Consider the following 14,612-nt stretch of genomic DNA (forward strand, 5'->3'; position numbering starts at 1 on the left):
CAGCATCAGTGTAGTACATCGGTTTCACATCATTGCAGCTGCGGAGCCTGTGGGGACCATGCATTTGTTGACCTGGTATCACATCGTCAGATAATTTCAATTTAACCCATCGTTGTTTTGTTGCTTGACTTTTTTTCCCTTTCCTCGGCATGGTAACGTTTTGTTCTTGTAGGCTATTTGTCACACTGGTAAACCTTAAATATTGCGTATAAGTTTGTGCTTTGCAATGTTTTTATGGTAACTTAATAGGGACTACGATATTCACAAATATCTTCAGAGAATGTAGTGATTGATACAGTAGGCTATAGTTCACTATGAACTTGTTCTATAGACCAGTGTTTCCCAACCTGTGCTACGGGGAGCTTTGGTGCTCCTCTTGATGTCTCCAAGTGTTCCTCCTGATTTGAACTAAATTAACACTATCGCTCCCCCGAAAGCAAAAGCTATTGAGCTGCAGGCTTCCTATTGTTGCGTCGTTGTTTCTGTAACACGCAGACGTGCGAAAACAACAAGGGCGGAACAATAGACTCTAACGACCATCGGCCATAGGAATGTTAATGCTAATCGCCCTTTACCTGTATAAATGGGGCACAGAAAGTTGGCAGTCATTCTACATCTACAGCAGCATGGAACCAGCAGCCAAAAAGAGATGCACCCAGAAGACGCTTAATTTCGCTCCCTCCAGAAAGACACCACCAGAACCCGACAGCAGCACACACAGCGCTGCCGAGTCACCTCCACCTGACGACGGCACAGCAACAGCAGCAGCAACAACGGCGGCTACTACTAACGCAACGCCTACAAAGAAAGCCACTGCCAGACTTTACCGCGATGACTACATGAAGTTTGGCTTCACCTTTACTGGGGATACAACTAACCAGATTCCGCTGTGCATCGTTTGTGGATTCAAGCTTGCAAACAGCGGCATGGTTCCCAATAAGATGAAGCGTCACCTTGATACTACTCATGTTGAACTCGCTACGAAGGACAAAAACTTTTTCGTGAGTTTGAAAGAAAAAAAGGAGAAAACCACAGCGAAGCAGGCAAGTCTCTTGATGCGCAGTACCACAAAGACTAATGAAAAAGGACTGGAATTAAGCTACCAAATCGCAGAGATGTTGGCAAAGAAGAAATTGCCACATACATTGGCAGAAACAGTAATAGCCGATGCATTCAAACTTGCGGGCGGTGTGGGCTTGGTGACACCAGATGCTGCAAAGGAATTAGCTAATGTGCCGCTCTCAAATAACACAATTGGCCGACGCATTGAAGACATGTTTTTACAACTCTTTTTTTATTTAGAAGTATTACTTTGCATTGACAAATTGAACATGTGTGTGCTATATTTTGTAAATGAGTTTTCAAAAATAAATTGATGAAACTGAGGCACTGTCTCTGTCCTTTTCTTTCTCTTTAAAGTTATTTGAGTACTGTCATGTGTGTTTTTAAATGTATATTGGGTTCAAAGAAGTTTTACTCTGTCAAAAGTATAATGTGTTTGGTATCAAAGACGTTTTACTATATATTTAATATATATATATATATATATATATATATATATATATATATATATATATATATATTGATTGATTGAAATATTTATTAACAGTTTGTAGAATTACAGTACATTTCAAGCACAAACTCAATACAAAGACTGTTAACTGTGAGTGGACGACCCAATTAAGCATTACACTTGTTTACAACAATATATATATATATATAACCCCCCCCCCCCCCCCCCCTAGGTGTTCCCCAAGATTTTTAGGCTATGAAAAGTGTTCCCTGGGACAAAAAAGGTTGGGAAACACTGCTATAGACACCCAGAAAATTATGAAACAATTGTTAATATAGGACCAGACGTCAACTGTAGTTTCACAGAATTCTACGTAATATACCAGATGTGAGCTACTGAAAACCACAATGCAATCTCAATCACTGAGGGACATTCACTATAGTACCAAACAGAAGCAAGTGATTTGTGTCACGTCCACTTACAGGCAATGTTATATAACCAGTGACCACAAATATGAACAGGAAAATAAGATAACAGGAATTGATTAGTGCAGCAGACAAAATTTAATCGGTGTACCTATAAGGTAACTATAAGTATATGCAGTTCAAATATAGATATGAAACACTACTTTTGTAGATTTAGTATTTGATCAAAGATTTGATTAAACTATGTATGCATAAACTGTACTAAGGAATGTGGAAATTATACCGTTTAGTTTTGAACCAATGAAATTATGTACAATTTTAACACAAGCAATAACCTTCAAGTAGTACTGAATAGTCAGATTAGTAATTCAATATTCAGTGGATATAGGCTAAATATATTGATGATTATGTAAAATATTTATTTTTAATGTATACACTCTTTAAATATAGCAGTTACTTCAGTTGATGGAACACTGTTCAATAGAATGCACTCTGGATTAGTACAAAGTGTTCCTGTCGGAGTTGCAAATAGGTTAATTATCACAAACAGAACTCTAAACAAGCCTATCAAACTACCATATATTTTGTTTTTATTTAGTATATTTTATTATAAAGAACCTGAACAATGACCGGAGCGTGGTCTTGCTAGGAGTACAGACTACTAATGTTAAGAGTATTTAATTCTGAACAGATTGTGAAATGTGAGTGCTTTGATGATCGTGATCCAGTATCCAGTACGTAGTCCAGTCCTGGTTCAGTATGTAGAGTGCAGACACCAAGCTGATGAGTTGAGGCTGAGTTCGTATCCGGATAGTTGGCCAGTTTGTATATCAACGTATATCAGTTTGTATATCAATGTCAACATCAAGGATTGGTATATAAGGATTGGTATATCAAGGTTTGTATATCAAGGGTTGTATATCAAGGGTTGTATATCAAGGGTTGTATATCAAGAGTTGTATATCAAGGGTTGTATATCAAGAGTTGTATATCAAGAGTTGTATATCAAGGGTTGTATATCAAGAGTTGTATATCAAGAGTTGTATATCAAGGGTTGTATATCAAGAGTTGTATATCAAGAGTTGTATCAAGGTTTGTATGAGGTATGACCAGAGCAAGTCTCAAGAGTTGCTCCCAACTCTGAGACTTCTCCGAGCGAGAGAGAGAAAGGGTAGAGACAAAAGACAGAGGCAGAGAGATAGCAGGGTTTGGGGTGTTGGGTTAAGAGGAAAAACAGGATCCACTGGAACCCAGGGTTCACTGCACAAGGTTTACCTGAAAGAAATAATATTCATAGTCACGTTTATACAAGTATATCAGTAACATAAATGCATAAGCAAGATAGTAGAAAAAACTTGTAGGTCTGCTATTTTTGAAAAACAAACTACTGACATTTTTTAGAATCTGATCTCAGGTCAGAATGGGTTAATCAGACCAGTGTGTGTCCAGTGGAAACCTCGTATGAATCTGATCTCAGGTCAGAATGGGTTAAAGGCCTATTCATAGTGTGGATTTTCGGTGGCGAGGTGACCACTGGAGCTGAAATAGCGTGGAGCGGTGGCGAGTAAAAACAGAGAGTAGGGCTGAGGTGGTGGCCGTGGTAGGCTCTTCACCGCAGCTCAGTGACGTCATGTTGTAGTTCGGTGGTCACCTAACCACTGAAAGTCCATACTAGGAATAACACCTTTGTGTGTCAAAATTGTGTGTGTGACATCACTTCTTGCACCTATATTCAACTTGAATACAAATATTGTGTAAAAACATTATCAGTGTTGATAACTAATACTTACTCAAGTGTAGCACAACAGCAACCAGCTACGTCTGCAGAATGAAAAGGAGAAAATCAGCAATTACTTAATTGTTCAAAGAATATTTTTATTTTGTTGAGATCTGGCACCAGATTCTACAATATGTCTTCCAAAACCTTATCAGTGGTTCTCAAACCATTTCATGTCAAGGAAGGACCCCGAGAATTATCTGTATTTTGCCACAGACCCCATCTGAAAATATGTTGTAGCAGGGACCCCCCCAGAAGCAAAGATTTGAGTTAAAGAAAACAAGCTACAAGCTCGTAGCGCAGCACTCAGAGCATGTAGATCTGCCATTTTTCAGGTAAAGTTTATAGTCATGGTTAAAAGCTATAGGGTGACACAGATGTATCCTCAGGTCTAATTGGGTTAATAGACCATTTACAATCATTTCCTGGTAAAGGAGTAAAGTCCAATGCACACTGCTGCATATTTATAACTAAATGGCTTACATTGTAACAGCTTGCATTCAATCAGTCTGCTCCAATTTAAACACTTCACAGTTTCAACCTATCGTTCAATTGGCCATCACTAACACATTGCTATCCTCTGCGACAAAGTGGGTAGGCAGGAATGGTGTCATCTTATGAGTATTAGTGATGACCACTTAAAGCTAGGTTGACAGTTGGTCATTTAAAGCAGTGGTTCTCAAAGTGGGGTCTGGGTTTTGGAAACCCCCAGGGTTCCTTGAGGGGGTTCCCAGCAAAAAGAGTTAATGTAGCATCTAAATCAATGCAAGCACTTCAACATACTTTGGCCATTTGAAAATAGCAAATGAGCATGCAGTTCTGTTTAAAAAGAAAAATGTGTTCCTGGCACATATTTTCATACTTTTTTTGGGGCCCTTGAAATCAAAAGACCTTATTACTTAATATCCTAAAATACTAAAACGTCAACCACATTAAATCAGTAAGGCACTGATTTCACATTTACACGGGAACCCCTTTTGGTGTTAGCACTATGTTATGCTTTAGCTATTTAAAAATAGCAGATCTACAAGCTCATAGCGCGCGCTACGAGCTTGTAGGTCTGCTATTTTTTTTTAATCGAAGAACGACTGACAGAAACATAGCTTTTTCAGAAAATTCATTTTCAAACAGACATTTTGTAGAATTTGATCTCAGGTCAGAATGGGTTAAATATGGTTTGTATTCAATCCACTGGGAGAAAAAAGTATTGCACCTGTACTACCTGCATGATGCATGTGAATCAAACCTGTAAACCTCAGTAGATTTGTGATCAGCTGGTAAATAGCATAGCTCTGTACATTTTGACATGAGGTGTTGCGGTAACACAAAATGCACCATTTATCTACACCTCATATGTCAAAACACGTTACCAACAAGAATCTGTATGATGGAATACCAAGGGTGTGCGAGACAATAGCAGCGAGGAGAATGAGACTAGCAGGACACAGACACCCAAGCTCAAAATCTTGGCCACTTGTTCACTCACAGTAGCATGGCGGCATCACCGTGAAATGAATTGGTGACCTGCTGAAATAGGTGACAATCGTGTAGACATCATATAACGTCAGTGTCCGAACATAAATCATTGCCGTTTGTTTGAGTGCGAGTGTGTTGAGTGTGAGTGAACAAGTGGCTGAGATTTTGGGCATTGGGATTTGGCATTAGAGCTGTCAGCCAGCATGTTAGTATAAGGATGTCCCACATTAACTTATGTGGACATACTCAAGAACAAGGCAGGAGCACAAAGCACCAATGAGCTGGCCAGATCTATGGAGAACCAGGATGACTGGTCTGGGACGACCTAGAGGTGTTGTGAGCTGAAAATCAGACCTGCAAGCTCACATTCTGGCCATAGCTTAGTGAGTAGAGGCCACCGGGTAAATTGAACGTCAACCGTTCACATCCCACATTGTGAGCTTGTAGATTTAATTTCAGTGATTGACGATGCATACATCTGGGTTAAATCGTGAGGATTGTACAGTCCAATACAGTTTAGCGTTCAGTGATTCTCAACCTTTTTAACTTCATGGAAACCCCAGTTTGATATGCATTATGCCACAGAGCCCCATTTGATCCAAATTTATCTATATCTCTGGGATCCCAATCTTCACTGTAAAATGCTGTGTCAATGTATCGCCCTGTGTGAAGTGTGGAAGAGAATGCAAATCCCATATAGGTCTATTCACCCACACCCGACACTTCACCAGAAGCAGAAAACCATAGACAAAAGGTAGACGCATCTTCCGGCTCTGAATCTCGAGGGAGGCGATATTGGTAAGCTTTCCCCGAGATTCCAGTGATGTTTGGTAGGCCATTCATGGCCATTTATCTGCAAACATTAAGCTGATACATTTAATACTTACTCAGAAGGTAGGGTGGTGTCGTTTGATCTGCAGATTGAAGGAGATAGAAGAAATTGATCAGTTTGTAGTTGCTATACATGCAGAATTTGTATTTGTTCATTTCCATTCTTTTCTTTTTTAACCCATTGTGGGCGGGAACTTTTGGTGTTGGCATTATGTTATGCTTTAGCTATTGAAAAATAGCAGATCTACAAGCTCATAGTGTGCCACCGAGTGGCGCGCTACAAGCTTGTAGGTAGGTCTGCTATTTTTTTTAAACCGAAGAACCACTGACATAGAAACAGCTTTTTCAGAAAACTGTCAAGATGTGGAAGACATTTATAGAATCTGATCTCAGGTCAAAATGGTTTAATAAGAATTTGAAGGTCTTCAAAAACCATAGGTTAGGTTCAGCAACATTTTCTGTTCATTACCTGCATGATCAATGCATAGAACTCTCAGTAATATACCTCAGTAATTGTTTTGTGGCATCAGCTGGTAAACAGCACAGCTCTGTACAATTTAACTGATATTTCAGCATATGAGGTGTTGCATGCCGAATAAGGCTTATCTACAAGCACAGTGTGTTGCAAGCTTGTAGATCTGCTATTTTTTTTTTTTTTAAGTAAATTTTATTTAAAGAGTATGACATGTAATTTTCACAGACAGAGAATATGACTCTTCGTTTTTTTACATTTTCTCCCACAACTCCTTTCCCAGTCGTCCCCACCCACCCACCATCTTTCCCCACGAGGCCAGACATACAAACAACATATAAACACAGGTATAAAACCAATAGGTTGAGTACAAAACAATACACACTACATACAGTATATACACAGGTATAAAACCAATAGGTAGACAAGATACTAAAATACAAAGAAAGGGATCATATGGTTATGATTAATAAACAACTTCAATGGGGGGTAAAATTAAGGGTAATAATAAAGATCTGCTATTTTTGTCATACAATACTAATAAGGGACAGCAGAGGGGCACAGCGTTCTACAGGGAGGGAGGAATAATGTGATCACATTCTTGCTGCAGTCAAGTGAGTGGACTCCAGCAAATCCCAGTAACTAATAGTAATAGCCACCATGGACGGGCAACAGCTTCATGTCCATGTCTCACAGCACACGCATGCTAAAATGACTCCACATTTTAACTCACTATTTCTCATTGAAAACAATGCTGAGCCTGAAACTGAACTCAACCGGATTGAACCATTTCCATGTCTGTTATGCAAAACATCCACTAGATGGCTCTGTGGCTTCACACACCATGATATACAAGTCAGACAGCTAAATCACTCTATGTGGGCTCTGTTTTGCCAGAGTTTCAACGGTGAAATTGTTTTTTGGGAGATGCTCACCTTACTTTGTTATACCAATATGTCTGATAAAAAATAAAAAATAAAGGCTGAAATCTTAAATGACAGAATCTGAAACAAATCATTCATTTTATCTGCATGATGGATAAATAGAACTCTTATACCACCGTAATTGTTTTGTGCCATCAGCTGGCAAACGGCAGTTCTGTACACCGGGTGGTACACAGGACCAGTGATTTCCAACATTTTTTGCTTTGAGGAACCCCCAGTTTGATATGCATTTACGCCACATAATGCCCAATTTGATACAATTACTTTAAGCAAATAATCAGTTATTTGTTTTCAATATTAAGTAAAAAAAACAAGCTCACAACTTGCCATCATGCAAGCTTGTAGATCGGCTATTTTTGAATGGCCAGAGTATAAAAGACTTTAGTAATAATAATGTATATCGGCAAAGTAAAATTGTTAATTACCTTCATGGTGTCATGTTTTTGTTCATTAAATGAATGATTGTTTCAGTTTATAAGAATACACATGTTCTTACTTGTAAAATGAGTAGTCACCAGGAGTGACGGAGGGTCGCCGGGAGGGAGGTGGGGGAGTGGGAGGAGATAGAGGAGAAAATAGGTTAAGATAGGAATAGGTTAAGATACTCAGTTCTCAAAACCATTAGCCATAACATTGTTTACATCATACAAGAGATCTAATATCTCTAAATATTATGATGAATTGAACATGGTGGAGCATTACAAGTGTAATGCTTTATGGTATATTCCACAGTTAATACTTTTATATTGAGTTGTGCTTGAAATGTACTGTAATTTTGCAAACTGTTAATAATACTGATTAACGGTGTAATAAATTCATAGAACTGACTACTAACAATGTAAACATTACAACAATTAAACTCAAACGGACACACAGCACCGGCACGCTCTAAATGCAACATGCATGATTTAACGATAGCTTGATTGTTACTTCGCAAATTATAGCTCAAACTATGATAGCCTAGTTGGCTAGCTCAATATAGAGTTGTGAGTCTGACATTACAACAATTTCACTGTTCCGCCCCGATTTAGAATGACTGAACGTCATAACAGTAACAGTTTTATTTGCTTTATCTTTTAAACAAACTGCCTACGTGAGTACGTGTGTTGCCGCTCGAGCCTCGTTGCACGCTATCCTTAGCCATTAGCTTATTGTTAGTACATAAGTTAGCCTGGCCAACATAGCCTGATAGCATGACTAAAACGTAAATAAACGAACACATAAAGACACATACTGGTGCCGGGTGCTGAGTAATAAACTGGGTTAAACGCAATTTGTCCATTTAGGTATTACATTGTACTACTCCATCTATTTAAAGTGACCATAGCGATTAGCGACCATTTACCTTGAGTTCACAAGAGGAAGTGATGTAATCCGCGGTGTCGCAGATACGGGCATCCGCCCAAAACGCCGTGCCTTTCATACATTGTCAAGATAAAATAAATAAATGGACAGTTGAACGTTATCTGGATTCAATATATATAATTACAATTGTTTTATGAAGACAGAAAAGTACTCACGTTTTGTAAATAATCCAAAATGAAGTTAATGAAACATTCTGTTCCAGTAAAAAGTCCAGAATTCAAAATATACTAAAAGCACAAGTGTTGGTATCAAACTAGAAAGAAAGTACTCTTTGTGCAGAATGTGTAATAATTACACATTCTGCATCGAGTACAATAATATGTACTATAGAATATATTTTAAATAGCAGATTGATTTATTAACAGTTTGCAGAATTACTGTACATATCTGTCTATTCACTGTATATATATTTTTTTCCCTTTTCGCTTCCTATATTTTAACTACATAGAAGTGTATTTGTTTGTCTCTAAATGTTTTGATGAATTGAACAATGTGGACCCTGTTGTAAACAAGTGTGAGGCTTAATTGGTCGTCCACTCACAGTTAACAGTCTTTGTATTGAGTTTGTGCTTGAAATGTACTGTAATTCTGCAAACTGTTAATAAAGATTTCAATCAATCAATATCAATACAAAAACTGTTAGCTGTGAGTGGACGACACCTTAAGCATTACTTGTTTACAAGAGGGCCCACCATTTTCAATTCATCAAAACAAGGGACGTACGAATATACATAGGCCTATAAGCTAGTCTATTTTCAAATGACCAAAATGTATAGTCTACTGCTGAAGCGGTTAATGTTTTGTAATATATATATATACATATACAAGTACGAACATGTTTGTACCAAAAGCTTTACACCAAATATATATATTTTTTTAAATCCTACAAACTAACTATAGTAGCCTAAATAAAGCTGTCAAAGAAATGTTGTTGGGTAAAAATACAATATTTGGATCTGAGACTGTAGTGGAGTTAAGTAGCCTCCTTAAGTGAAGTACAAATACCTCAAAATTAAGCAGCCTACAGTACTTACGTAAATGTACAGATTCACTGCACCATTCTGCCATTATTGAAAATCTGTTTTCAATTTTCTCGCACATGCACGCATCAAAAACAATAGCCTACCAATTAAGATCAGCCCGAGTAATATTCTTATTAAGTGACACGTGACCATTGATTTGATTTGAGAATATAAATTCAGTGGTAACGCTCTTGTATTTAAGTACATTTATCTATTACAGATTGTACATTACCTGTTAAACCGTGAGGCATTGATAGACTATAACGTGTACATAAACTTCAGATTAACAGTTCAAATTACATAGCATTCCGAATATTGATGCATTGCTGCCTCCTGCTGGACATTTTATCCACAAGCAGCGCTAGTACTTGACAACGGTTTTAACCAAGTGCATATTGAACATCAAATTTGAAGTCTATCAAATGAATTGCAGATTCATAATTTGATGATTTGCCATTTCGCTCTAGCTTGTGGAGCTGACAACTAATTTCACCCACTTCTTTACATTTGTAAACCTGATATGCTTCCATTTAAGATCATAATTATGTGATCTAACACCATTTTGTTTTCAAGTGACAAATCTGCACAGCATGCTGAACATACAAATATTTCTAGTCCCTCTTATCAGGGTTTCACTGCAACACCATTTTTTACTTATTTGAATAGCCTTCAATGTCTTTGATCCAGCGAAATGGCTCAGGTGATACATTCAGTCTAGGGGCACTACCACATACATATTGATAAAAAATATACACACAAAAGTTGGTCACTATCAAAGTGAGTGAGACAACCACAGTGGATAGCTGGCTAACACCTGCTCCAATATAAACCATACAAATATGCAGTATGAATAAAATAAACATACAACACATTCTCATTTCTGTCACATAGGCCTACATGGAATCTGTGTGCAAACATGTAGTGGAAAAAATAACAGATCAGTTTTATAATTAGTACTTGTCTTTCAATGTTCACTTTCAACTCTGTGAAATAGTTAGTATACTGAGAATATATAGTTAAACTGTCCCTTTACGATCTTTGTTGGGTACATGATTAGGGCCGATTCATACTCCTATTTTAGAGCCGAATAAAAGTCAGTTCGGCGCTGTAGAGCCTACAATGTGACGTCATTTGAGGTTCGGGTACCGTCCTAAAGTCAGCTCTTCTGTGCTAATGAACATTTCTGACGAGCCGAAATCATTTCGGCACTACAGCTCTGAAACAGCAGTAAAATAGGAGTATGAATCAGCCCTTAGTTTATACTTTTAAGGGGGCGCATTATGCTGTGGCACAAAGTTATCCTGTCACCATGGCAGATGAGCAAGTGGGAAAAACCCTACAGAACACAAATTATACAACCATCAAGGACTGTCAATACAATAATGTTTTTGTGTAATTATATTGCCTAGATTTGAATATCCTATATAAAATACATGTTCTCTAGGCTTACTCATCTGAACCCTAATCACAAATATCATGTTTGTACACCAGTGAAAGAGATGACCCTGTGAGTATGTATACATGTCGGACAGAAACCCTGTAAAGATCAAAAGATGTGACACAATTTCAGCTTGAAGATGAGGTATTTTTTCACCATCTTCATGGAATGTAAACTCTTCTTCAGCTCTTGCAACAGCTCCTCTTTTACACTTCTCCTTCACCCGTTTACATTTCTCTCCATCTCAGCCTGGGCTCCTGTCACTGCCTTGCTCACCGCCTGCCTCTTCTCCATCTCTGAACGCAGCTGTGGCAGACAGAGACACACACATTTGTATTTACTCTACATGTGTTGTGAGGACAAGATATTAGGATGGCATTGAAAATAAAGCTGGCGTTGGCTATTGAGAAAAAGCAGATATACAAGCTCACAGCGTGTTACTCTGTGCCACGCTGCAAGCGTGTACATCTGCTATTTTTGAACATTTTGGTCTGCGTCGAGACGACAGCTTCTCAGGCTGCTGTATTGGGGCATGAGGAGACGGGGCTCTCCTGGCTGAGGATCACTGCTTCCATCTCAGGCCCTGGATCCTTGGTGTGATGGAAACACAAGAGAAATTTAGTGGAAATTTGCTCCATGTATGTGCGCATGTCAACATACGTAGTTTCCACATTAACACAATCGGCACTGGGATTTCTTTCAAAATAGAAGCTAGGGGTGCCGGGAAGATATGGCCGCTTTTACTCTGTAAGCACCCCCCACCCCATTCCAGACATATTTTTGCTTGCTTACCTCACTAAGATTACGATAAAGTCGCTGATGATCACTCGCTTCATGTTTTCATTTTCAACGTGAGGCATGTTGAATTCAGAAATTAAGAGTTTTTTCTTTGTGAGAGGTAAACATTATCTATTGATTGATTGATACTTTATTAACAGCCTTTTGGCCACCCATAGGCTTGTTTCCATTGTGGTCTTCTGTATAATATCGGAATCGGTCAGAATCTGTATCTGCAGATATATAATCAGATGGGATATCGGTCATAATTTCATAATGTGCACACCTAGAAATTAATTTAATGGAAGATAATCAAGCATTGTGCACATGTGTTAATTAGAATAGATGTTCTATACTTAGTCTATATTTGTATGTGATGTGTAAGTATAGCAAAACTGTGTACATTATACCCACACAAATACATTTCTAAACTCAGTTATATTTACGCTAGTGTTTGGCATTATACACTAGTCACTAGTATGTCTATTAGCAAGTGTATATCGGAGAACATAATGATCATGATGTTCATGTAATGTATCGTTTACTGTGATGGCTACAACATAACTGTATGATAAATTAATGCTAATAATACTACCAATATTATAGATTCATAGCTCACCATATGGTCACGAATGTTTCAATTGTGCTCGGGCAGGTATTAGCAAACGTGAGCACTTTATATTTGAACTATGAACGTTTATGCAGACTTTGTCATTCAAGTTCCACCATGACAGATAAACCAACCACAGCTAATATAGCTTACTGAATGAGATGCGGATGAGAAACGTAACATAACATCAGATTATAACTAAGGATCCGTGGTAATGATTCATGATCCAATAAGCTACTTTATCACATAAACACGTGCATTTAGATTTTACCAATTGACATAGATTGTATCGTATTTATAGTTGAAACGTTAACCTGGCGTTAGCTAGCCAGCATTAGCATTAGCGCTAGTGTGACTTTAGTCTAACACAACTACATAAATCAACATTTGACGAGAGCTACGGACCACGTTAAATCATTGTATTTACCCATAATGTCACACATCTATTGATTATTCTTACCATAAGCTTGTCAAGGATTTCATCCAACACCCACATGCAGTTGACCCATTACCACGGGTGTCCAACTCTTAGAGGTCCAACTGTCCAATATTAGTTGTTGTGCATAGCTATGGCAAATCAGTATCACTATTCACTTCCGGTTCAAGGTTAAAATAATTCTATAGGAAGGTTACCTATTTTCATTGATGCATATATCAAACTATTACAACTATTTTAACCTGAAATACAGAATAGCAGAAATCTAAATCTAAATAATAAAGGTTTACATTGAGCATCAACTTTCTAACCGTTTATATGACTTTTTTTTTGCATAGTACTGTATATTTGTATATATTTGTCATTAAATGTCCCATGAACTGAATAGGAAGGACTCCCATATATAACCAATTAAGCCATAGCCCTTTCGTGGGTTTTAAATCCTCTTAGCAGACCTTGTATTGAACTCTATTTAGTGTACTTTTTTCGGCCAACTGGTAATGAAGTTATAATAAAGTAGGCATATTCAATAAATCAAGCAATGACATTCATTGTCTGTATTATGTTATTAAAACAGTGAAAGAGTTGGTCTTTCCCCCCTGAAACAATGTGTGAGTCTTGGTTGGGATAAAGAAAGCAAGTATTATTTAAGTAGTATTAAATTTATTCGTGAACAAGAAATAATGAATGAACATACAATAATAATAAAATAATAATAATAAAACAATAAAAAGCAAATCTTTTGCACGTAGCCTATGACCCCGTGCGGGGGAGAGGGTAGGCCTACGGTGCCCCAAAATAGGCCTACAAGGAAAACACTGTCTTAATGCTCCTAGACGACAACAGCGTCGTCAACATTTCCCTGGCCAAAAAAAAAAAAGAAAAAAAAAAAATTAGTTTTGGAAACAAGGAAGCTGCTCCTGGTCCTCTTCCTCCTCCTCCTCGACCAGGGCGATGTCGACGTTCCCTTGGTCAAACTTGAACGTAGCCCTTCGGGGGAATACGACTTCAGGGGGGAAAATGTCTCGAAATTTGGCCAGGGAAATGTTGACGACACTGTTGTCGTCTAGGAGCAGCTCCATCCCCTCGTCGATCTCCATCACTCCGAGGACCACCCCTTCCCTGCACTCCACCGCATTCTGTAGAAATCAAACAAATTTGTTTTCAGTCATTATATCCTATGCATATAGGACCTTTCACTGTGTCTATCCCAATGTTGGAGCTGCAATGATAGATCGAGGGATTATCGAGCGGGGGAAATGCAATATATATATATTGGTTTGGTTAGCTCTTTTTTTGTGTTTGGGTTGAAATGTTAATGTTTTCACAGCCTGTAGTGTACATACGATAGATAGGCTATTATTATGTTCAAATCTAGACAATATAATAACACTAACATCATACTGTTACAAACATTATTATTCTAAATGACAATATAGTAGCCTATTACCTCAATGTTGGTGAAATTGGTTGTCTGGAACGACGTTCCAGCGGCAGAGGCCTTCATCCTCATGGCCGTCAACCGG

At 38.0% G+C, this 14,612-nt stretch overlaps 1 long non-coding RNA gene across 3 annotated transcripts in view; it reads right to left on the minus strand.

Moving 5' to 3' along the window:
* Positions 1-2,540: 2,540 nt before the first annotated feature.
* Positions 2,541-14,612, minus strand: part of LOC308311536 — a 52,579-nt gene continuing 40,507 nt past the window's right edge. The window contains exons 1-5 of one of the 3 annotated variants that reach the window (XR_013963673.1): positions 13,111-13,218; positions 11,695-11,853; positions 11,420-11,569; positions 3,729-3,753; positions 2,541-3,213 (exon numbers count right to left, since the gene is read on the minus strand). This is a non-coding gene — a long non-coding RNA (uncharacterized lncRNA). Of the gene's footprint in view, positions 3,214-3,728; positions 3,754-11,419; positions 11,854-13,110; positions 13,219-14,612 lie in introns of those variants that run through there. The other 2 variants (XR_013963674.1, XR_013963672.1) reach the window with 2 other exon arrangements.

The sequence above is a fragment of the Protomyctophum bolini genome (genome assembly GCF_963924005.1).
Source record: "Protomyctophum bolini genome assembly, chromosome: 24".
Lineage (NCBI taxonomy): Eukaryota > Metazoa > Chordata > Actinopteri > Myctophiformes > Myctophidae > Protomyctophum > Protomyctophum bolini.